Here is a 10,500-nt window from a genome sequence, read left to right as displayed (position 1 = left end):
TTTGGTTAGTGCCTCTATATGGTTAGAGTTAGAAGGGATCTTGAAAGTCACTCAGGTCAGTCTTGGCATACATTTGATAGATATGTGTCTGTGTCCATGACAGACATTCATAATCAATTGCAGCACTTTTTCCTAAAGAGCTGGGAGGTCACAATCCTTGTCAACACAGGATTTCAAGCAGCTCTACTAATGCATTAGAGTTCACTTTAGGATGAAACCTGTTTATTCTCCTTGCCATTGGCTGAATTTCACCCTTGGTCCTTTGTCCTGTGTGTTCTTTCCCCAGAGGTAGCCCCTATACATGGGTCCCTTATAGGGACACCTCTCCTCTAGACTGGCGAAGAATGATTTGCAATGCAAATTATTGGATGCCCTCAGCTGTCAACTCTGACAGATAAGTCAAACAAAACAGTCTTGATGGCCTTGACATATCCAATCTTTCCACAAATCAAATGACTGCCATTTCCTTATACTCCCAGATGCTATTATGCTATGAGGAAACAAATTTACCTTTAATTTTGTTTATTCTGAATTTATTTGTAAAGAAACTACCTGTTTAGCAATAACACTATTTGACACAGCTTAATGTGGTGTAATTGACATATAATAAATTGCATAAAGTTAAGGTATACAAGTTGATGAGTTTTGACATATATATATACCTCCATGAAACCATCACCACAATCAGGATAATGAACCTATCTGTCATTCCTATGCCCGTTGGTAATCTCTTCTGTCTGCCCGCCCCCCTCCTCATCCCCAAGCAACTACTCATCTGCTTTCTGTCACTATTGATTAATGCACATTTTCCAGAGTTTTATATAAATTAATCATATGGTATGTACCCTTTTGTTTTTGGTCTGGCCTTTTTCACTCAGCATAATTATTTTGAGATACATCCATGTTCTAGTATGTGTCAATAATATATTCCTTTTTTTATTGCTGAGTAGTATTTCTTTATATGAACTTATTACAGCTTTAGTCCTAACATTTTATCGGAACTATCTTAACTGACACATGCCTCCAGATGGATGTTTTAGATGAAAAGCCTGTTCAGAGCCATACGTGCTCAAAGCGAGGGTTGGTCTTGGCCTGAGGGGTTAGTAAGTTATAGTCCATGGAGAATGAGCATGGCTCTCTCAGCTGCTATGGTGAAGCATAAATATTTGCCAAAAGGAATGTAATGTGCTATGGAGCGGTGAAAGCTGTCTTTACCACTATGTAAGAATGAGTGATTTTAGAAGGGTGTAGCTTAGTCTAAGTGAAGTTGGGGCATACTAATGAATGGGCTTCTATGTTCTATTACATACTGGCCTTGAGTAATTTGTGTTTTAAGCACAAATGATTAAGAAGACTCTGTAGAAATTAATTAATGCAAGTATTAAATCAGTTTAAATAATATTTCTACTGTGTTTTCTCAACTAGTTACAGACTACCATTTTTGAGTGATTATAGCAATTTACTGAACACCAGATTTTCAGCAGCACCTACACAGTATTGAGGATTTGTATAAAACTTTTTGTTTTTCTAATCCTCAAAGTGATTGTGCATTTTTTTAGGCTTTGTTCTTTAGTTAGGATTTATCACTTTATATTTTATTGCAAAAATAAGAATATATATCAGTTCTGTAAGTCTTAACCAGCTCTAAATACCTATGACTACAATGTTCCATAGCTTTGAAGTTACTGGAGAGGAAAATCTGTGAAAGGTCTAAATTCGGGAATGTTTAGGAAAGTGCTCTAGAGAGGTGAATGCTCATTCCAGACAAAGGCCCCCTGAGCACCAGTCACCCAGCTCACCTGAGACTCCAACCATCAGAACACTGACTTTGGAGAAGAAAACAAGAAAATAAAAGAAAAATCTATACCCTCTGGTAGCCAATGACAAATTGGCTTATGAGTGTCATCAATACATTTAAGATTAGCTACTGAATAAGAAAAATCAAAATACTCTAAATTGTACAGCCCACACATGAAAGAACTTGACAGATGCCTTCTAAAACTTGCTGATAATTCTAAAAATGTACAAGATATTACTAATTATGAGCTTTAAAGCTAAAAGACATGTTTAAAAATTAACAATATAACAAATTTTAATCAATCATGTTAGGAAAATGACTGGCTTGTCTTTCTATTTTTGCTATAAGGAATGATATTATGAAATCATTGTCAGGGGAAGAGGAAACCAACCAGCATGCACCACAAGGAAATTATAATATAAAGGTTGCCAGGCACTTAGTTAATTAGCAATATTTAAGATATTTTTCTGAAACTCAAGATGTTTGTGGTACCTGTCAGCTTTTGAAATGTGTGCTTTGTTGTAGTTTTCTTTTTTTGTGCAAAATAGATCTTTCATTTCTTAAAGAAGATGCTCAAATTGGAGAAACTGCAGATCCCACGAAATCTGGGCCCAATGACGGCTTTCAAACTCTTATTTTGCTAACAGTAATGACACTAAATACTAAATCACATTCAGCCAATGTAAATAAACAATCTACTTGCACCATTAATTCTTATAAGTAAATTTTAACGTGAATGGAAAAACACACCAGAAGGAAAGGACAATCTTTAATATAAGATTTCTGAAAATAAAAATGCATATGTCCCTCATTTTCTTCGCATTTTGCTGGGAAGCTGCAGCATTATGGGCAAATTTCCCCATGAGCACTGGTTGCCAATCAACCAGAGGCAGGCACAGTACTCTACACCTGGGGTGACCTGTACATGTGCCTCCCAACTGAGACCCAGCCCAGCAGGCTTCAGGACCTGAGACTCACTTGGCCTCAGCATGGTCCCAGCTCCAGGCTGGTGTTACATCCCTCCCTTTTAGGGGGATACAAATGCAAGGCCTTAGTTTTGGCATCCAGATGGTGGATCCTGCATTTGGGTTCACAGAACAACAGTTCTTTCCTTCTGGCAGAGTCCTTTTATGATTTAAGGAGCCCACTGATTTTACCCAAGAGTCCCAAGGTGAAGAATTGGACTCTACCTCTAAACCTATTTTAGTTTAGCACAGAGCCTGATTAGTAGGCTTCCTTGCAGAGTCTTAGGAACCAATATGAAGGCCATTATTTTCTTTAAATACTTGGGTGCAGACAGTGTGATCTAAGTGAGTTTTTGCCCTACTTTACCATATTTACTGTAGGTAACTTAGTAACTTGCCCTGGTCAGGGCTTGACTCTGGGTGATCAACCACCATAGAATCAGAATCTGCCCCTAGAGGAAGCTCCCAGAAGTAATTGGTTTTGCTAACTAGCACAACGGATAAGGGAAAGGGCTTCTTATTGGTGATCATGGTAGTTCTCAAGAGGGCTGGGTTGTCTAAGGTATTGTTGACACCATGATAGATATGGTTTGTAAACCTAGAGCTTTGGAGTCTGCATAGATGGCCATAAACCACCCTGATCCAGCCACTGGATGAGGAATTCTTAGTTAGTAGACATTCTGTAGATGATGCACTGAATCCTCCATTTAGAATATAGATGTGTTTGCCTTGGATCAACTTTTATCCAAGATGTTTTCAGAACACTGGAAAAATCAGAAGCTGAGACTCGAGAAGCCTGCTTACTAATAAAGAATATCTCTAACAATGAATCAGCATCATTTAGTTAACAGTAAACTTGTTTGTTCTTCTTAGAATATAGGAACTGTACTTTATTCTCCCCACCAGAGCATTGCTGTCTATGGACAGAGAAGACCAGGGGTCCTGGTGGTTGTGCTCTGTCTACCAACTGGGATGAGCCTTGGACTGTCATATGAGATGAGGGCTCCAGAATGCTTGAGATGCCACTGTGTTGTTTACTCTTTGATTGCCTAGCTGGCTGGACATACTTTGCTATCCACAGCCACTCTCCAGAGTATTTTTAACCCAGGGGCAGGTGCAAGAGAGCACCAAAGAGATTAGCCAGAACTACATCCAGGTTGGCAGCATGCCCTCCCTAGGCCCAGATACTGAAGAAGGATATGGACTCCACCAAACACCCTCTGTCTGGGATGCATGGGGTCTAGTCCCATTTCATGACATTGATAGTACGATAATTTTTAAATAACAATAATAATAATAGTAGTAAGTAATGACATTTGCTGTGGTTTATTGAATATAGCATGTGGCCTTATTTCAGGAATTCTCAACTAGTCTGAGAAACCTGGGAGGTCCAAAGACTCTTTCAGGTATCCATGAATTCCTCCTTTTCCTACACAGATGCCTGGGAATGGATGAGTTTTGTGCACAAACTTCAACCAAAGCAACATCGTTACTTTCTTTGGGAAAATGTAGTTATTTTTCATAAAAACATGATATTTATGTTATTATGTGATGGATTATTGCTGGGAGCCATTCTGAGCCCACTAGTCGAGAAAATTCCTTGTGAGTTTAAGACAAGTTTGCATGGCCTCTTGCCATCAGATGATGACCGATATCCACCCCCACTCAATTATTTCTGCTTGAGCATCGACCCCCAAGGCACCTTGTTGATTGGTTTTGGGAGTGACTTGTCTCCTTATTCTGGCCCTGGTATGATGATTGTTCCTTGTGAAGGAACTTATTATGAGAACTGCTTTAATGATTATGGGAACAGACATCATGTCTCCAACAGGTCCTGTTTTCCTTGATACTTCCCTTGAGGTATGAACAGGCTAATGACCCTAACTCATAAAAGATTGACCTTTATGTGCACAATTCTGTTTCTACTGTTGTGTTAGTCCAAGAGGTTCATACATCTCAACATGTAAATCAACTAACCAAAAATGTTTCTCATGCCCTAGCTATTCAAGAAATCACAGACAAAAAGTTAGACACAAAGGTAAATGCACTGAAAGTGGCTATTCTATGAATTGGAAATGAGCTAAACTCTTTAAAGGTATGGTTGGCTCTCCAGTGCCATAAGGAATATAACTGGACAATTAAGTCTTGCTCATAGACAAAGAGCCTAACTTAGAGAGAAGGAACAGATAAGGGCAGAACATAAGTTACTACATATACCTTTTGCTAAGTGGTGATGGATAGCAGTACCTTCCCTAAGGCCTACATTCCACAAACACCTTCCCTTACACTGGTAGCTGTGATGAGGATGGATAAGAGTATCTACAACTTAATCTATGACTTAATCTTAGCGTTATTAAATGTGTATGTTATCCTGTTTTTCACTAAGAACACCCTGTTATTTTCTTAGTTGCTCAACCTCACTATAATTGAGGTAGTTCTGCAAGAATACTTCTGCAAAACTTTCCAAAGCATCTTATCACAGAGAACTATCCATTGTAAAACTTCCATTTTCTGATGCCATGTTATAGTTTGACCTATAAATAAAGAAACAAGGGGCACCTGGGTGGCTTAGTCGGTTAGGCGTCCGACTTTCGCTTAGGTCATGATCTCGCAGTTCGTGGGTTCGAGCCCTGCATCGGGCTCTGTGCTGACTGCCAGCTCAGAGCCTGGAGCCTGTTTCAGTCTGTGACTCCCTCTCTCTCTGACCCTCCCCTGCTCACACTGTCTGGCTCTCTCTCCTAGAAATTAAATATATATATATANACATATATATATATATATATATATATAAAAACAAAATTAGGACATCAAGGTTTTTACTTAATCTCATTCTTTTTATATCTGTATCACATTCTAAAACTCTATGTATAAATAAATAAATATATATATATATATATATATATATATATATATATATATATATATAAAGAAACAAAACCCCACAGGACAGAGATGTCTGCCTGGTGATAGAAAGAATCTCAGAGCTCTCTCACTCTCTTTCGCTGACACCGTCCATCCTTCAGGGACCCCTGGGCCGGCTGGAGCTGGACTCAAGCAGATTACTTATTACTGTTTTAAGGTAGATCAATATGTATTTAAAACATTTCTCAATTTAATTGTGAATCTGGTAAATATTGACAGATATAACCTACATAAACAAAAGTTCTTAGAGGTCCTCAAAGATTTTTAAGAGTGAAAAGATATCATGAACTAAACATGTCTGTACACCTCCATCCTATGGAGAGCTCACTGTGCTCCAGGCTCTCTGACCATCCTTCACCTAAGAAGTTTCTGAAGCTCTTGGTAAATAGTCAACAATGTAGTGATACTCAATACATATCAGCTGTCATTACTGATTGCTGTTTCTTCATGTTATTTGCTGGTGAGGCCTGTACTGTCACACTGAACAGAATAAGAAATCGAGTCAGGGAGAACTGAACTAACACCCAATGTCATTCATGCATTGAATGTCATTCATTCCACTCAAAGGATGGAACTGAGATTCCAACCTCAGCTGGTCTTACTCTAAAGGTGATGTAGAAACACTACTTTATAATTGGAGAAATCTCTGCAATCCATGAAGCTTTCAACCCAGAAATATTGAATTATTTATGTACCGTATAGTGCCATGTTTTAACATACACTCATATATACTCAGTAAATAATATGAAAGTGAACTCTAATTAAAGAAACCAAACCTGTAATTTGTCTTGAGAACATAAGTGTACCCAGGTCATTATTTTTATGTCATACACATTTCACGTGGCCTACTGGCTGAATGATGAAGAATTATGGATATGAACTAAGGGCAAAAGATTAGGTTTGTGTTCTACTAAGTGAAATATGAAATTGAAAAGTTCTTTAAGGACATGAAAATTCTACTGAATTGTATAGAGAAACAAAGTCAATATCAGGTAGGAATACAGATTTGTTGCATCCAACATGTGAAGGGGTGAGGAGTAATTCATAGAATGAAACACCTATATTTTAACTCTAGGAGTTGTTTAAAAAATAAATCAATGTGCCCTGATTAGTTGTATCACTAAAAGTCACTTCAAGGATAGATGAGTCCAGGGAATATTTGTCTAGAGATCTCTCAGTTTCAATAGTAGCAGCAGCAATTGTGTCCAGTGTTTCTCCCTTGCTCTTTAGAAGAACTACAAGGCAGAAGAGAAGCAAACTCACCACAGCCTGTATTTTCCTGGAAATGGGGGTGAGGTGTCCAGCACTTTTACTTCCAAGGACATATTGTATACCAAAGAGAAGAAGAAGAGTAAAACACAGGTAGGTGGTAGTGGTATGGGTCTCGAGGTCCCCTAAGATGCTCCCTTCAGCTGGGAGTGGAGTCACTCAAAACTGGGACCACTGTCATGGAGAGGCTAAGGTGGACAGGTAGGGTAAGGGCACGTGTCCTGCTCCCTAAGAAATGGCCACAAGTGAGGCCATACTGGCTTCAGGCAGGAAGGAGCTTCTATAATCAGTGGATTTAGTGTATGTTCAATTGCACATATACACACCCACACATGTACACATGCATATGTACATACACAATTGAAAGAAAAATGCATTTTCGAGCAAAGCAACCTCTAGGATAGGGTTGTAAGGAATGACACTCTTCCTGGAGGGTCCCTTCTCTGTCATAGTGTTTGAACAGAGTGTGAATACTAAGCATCTGACACCCTCCACAGCCTGGCTATGGTCCCAAAGCAAACCTGCTGTGACTCATGACTTGGTACTAGGCCCCAGGTCTGGAGATCCAAGTGTGCAGACTGTCAGCACCACTGTGTGTATGCTCTTTTGACAGATGTTACAGTGACTCTTCCTGCCTCTGTATTGACTGACACATTCAAACATGTCCCCTCAGACAAAATTTGTGTGCTGCTTGCAAACTTAGAGAGAAAACTTAGAGAAACAGATCCACTTTTCTGGGACTCTTCAGTTGGAGAGAAGATTAAAAGGCAATCAGTGGTAACCATCAAATTGTTCTCTGTAATTAAGAGTATGTTTCTCTCTTTCTTTCTTTCTCTCTCTCCCGTTGTTTTTTTGTTTTGTTTCTTAAATTCCACAAATGAGTGAAATTATATGATATTTGTCTTTCTGTGACTGGCTTATTCGTGTAATATTCTCTAGCTTCACACATGTCATTGCAAATGGCAAGATTATATTCTTTTTAGGGGCTTTTATAGACAGTGCTGTTATAAACATTGAGGTGATGTATCCCTTTGAATTAGTATTTTTGTGTTCTTTGGGTAAATATTCAGTAGTGTGATGGCTGATTTGTAAGATAATTCTATCTTTAACTTTTTGAGGAATCTCTATACTGTTTTCCACAGGGGCAGTACCAGTTTGTATTCCTATAAACAGAGCACTGGATGTTGTATGGGACTGTTGAATCATCATATTATACACTTGAAAATAATATAAGACTGTAGGTGGACAAACTGGAATTAAAATAAAAACTGAAAACATAAAAGGTGATCAGTGTGTGGGGCCTTGGTGGAGGGCCTCTATGGAGATATTTCTTTGGAGAGGTCAACTGCCCATTAACTGTCACCAGTGTGTCCTCTCCCCCAAGGAACCACTGGAGAATTTGAAATATGTTTGTTGCTTCCTGGGGACACCAGTGGCCTGTCTGGAAAATCTACTGGGCTACTGAAAATCTACAGTTTTGGTAACAAGACCCAGGAGCCGGCTGCCTTGTGGCACATTCTCTGTGATTGTGTTACAGAACCAGGATGGATCTCTGGTGGAAAAACCAAGTGACACTTGGAGAATTTGGTGGATTGGAGCTTTATTTTACACTGGCGGGCTCAGTGGAGATCCTTCTCCAGAGATCTGAGTCCTGAGCACAAGCATGGAGGACAATTTATCATCAGTTAGTTCTGCAGTCCACATTAGTAGTGATCTGGTGCACAAGGCAAACAGGACAGGAAGAAGAACGCAGAAGGAATCTCTAAGCTAGGAACTGGAGCTTATGTTAGTACCATTGGCCATCTTTATGGTGCATAACTTTACTTATTTTCCCAACAATTGTTCTGGCAAAGGGTGTGTGTGCTTCCTGTGACCCAAGCAAAGGCTCTGCAGGACAGGGAGCAGGCATGGAGCACTGAGGGTCCTGTCTGGAAAGTTCTTGCCTGAGTTCTAGGAGCCCCCACATGCAGGGCCAGGAGGGCAACACCCTACATGCTGAGGGCATCAGGGGCAGCCAGCCAAAGAAAATGCCTCCCTTTCATCTTGGGGGCTCCAGAGAGAAAAAGACCATCAGAGACCCTCCAAAGGTCTAGGAAAATCCTCCCATGCAGGAAAGAACTGTCTGAAATATCTGCCAGGCCCAGAAATCTTGAAATAAGCTAAGATTTGATGTTAAATCAAATGTGTGTGTTTTGACTTCTACCTTGGACTGAAAGTTTTAATTTCTGGAATTAGCTTTGTTTGAAGCTAAGATAACCCAGGGCTTTATAATGCAAAGGTCAACTGAAAACCCCTGGGCTAGTAGGAGGTTTTTTCTAAGAGTAAGAGAATATTACCCCTACCGAGAAGAATCTGAGAAGACTGGGGGGTGGGGGGGATGGGATGGTTTTGATTACAGCTCCTTGGAAGCTACCAGCTTGGTCAAAATCCTGATTATACTTTAATTTCTAAAATAACTAGCAGACAAAACAACAAATCTGAAAATTGCTTATAGATGTGCTTCCTCCTTTAACTTAGTTTATTATTAGCCTTCTGATATTTTATTTTTTATTTTATTTTCTAAAGCTTATTTATTTTGAGAGAGAGAGTGTGTGTGCACACACATGTGTGTGAGTGGGGGAGGGGCAGAGAGAGAGAATCCCAAGAGAATCTGCACTAACAGTGCAGAATCCAAAGTGGTGTTCGATCCCAACAAGCATGACATCATGACCTGAACCAAAATCAAGATCCAGACACTTAACTTACTGAACCACCCAGGTGCCCCAGGCTTCTGATATTTTAGATGTTAACTTTTAAGCTTTAATCTGTATTTTTACTATTATTACTATTTTAAAAACTGTTTAAAAAATCTTGTCCTAATTGCTTCTAATTTTGGCTTAATCACTTTTACTTTCCATATCTGTTTTTTATTTTTTCGTTCAGTTATCTTTTAGACATATAATTAGGTATATAAAATTTATAATACACTTGTTCTTTAGTTTTATTTATATTTTTAAACTATGATTTGCTTTTATTTTGTCTGCAAGCTAAGGATTTTGGTGTGAAGTACCGGGCGGAGAATAGGGTACAGAATTTGATGTGTAAGTCTTCACACAGCAGATAGTATTTCTTGTTAGCCACTCCTGAAGAGAGCCTGCTGGGATACTTAGCAGTAATGCAACCACAGGGTGTTTTGTTTTGAGCTAATCCCAATGTGTCCAACTCAAAGGGTAATCCAGGGAAGTTCTGCAGGGCTTGAAACTCTACCTCTGCCACTTATTAACTGAGCCAAACTGAGTGGTAATTGAGACGTGCTGAAGATGAGCTTGATTTTCTCACATAAAAACTGAATGAAGTAACATACACTTCACAGGGTTGTTGTGAGATTAGATGCACTAATCCACATGGATTCCTCCAGATATGGCTCCTGGTGGGCACAGGCTAAATAATCACAGTTATTAACTGCCTGAACAATAGTGGCAACGCATTTGTGTGAATGTGCATAGCTCTACCTCCCTGATTACCTGAATATATTTCTTCTAATCTCTGTAGATACACAAACAACAC

This window comes from Hyaena hyaena, unplaced genomic scaffold, assembly GCF_003009895.1.
Source record: "Hyaena hyaena isolate Hyena2069 unplaced genomic scaffold, ASM300989v1 scaffold_1277, whole genome shotgun sequence".
Lineage (NCBI taxonomy): Eukaryota > Metazoa > Chordata > Mammalia > Carnivora > Hyaenidae > Hyaena > Hyaena hyaena.
This window is presented reverse-complemented; position numbering follows the sequence as displayed.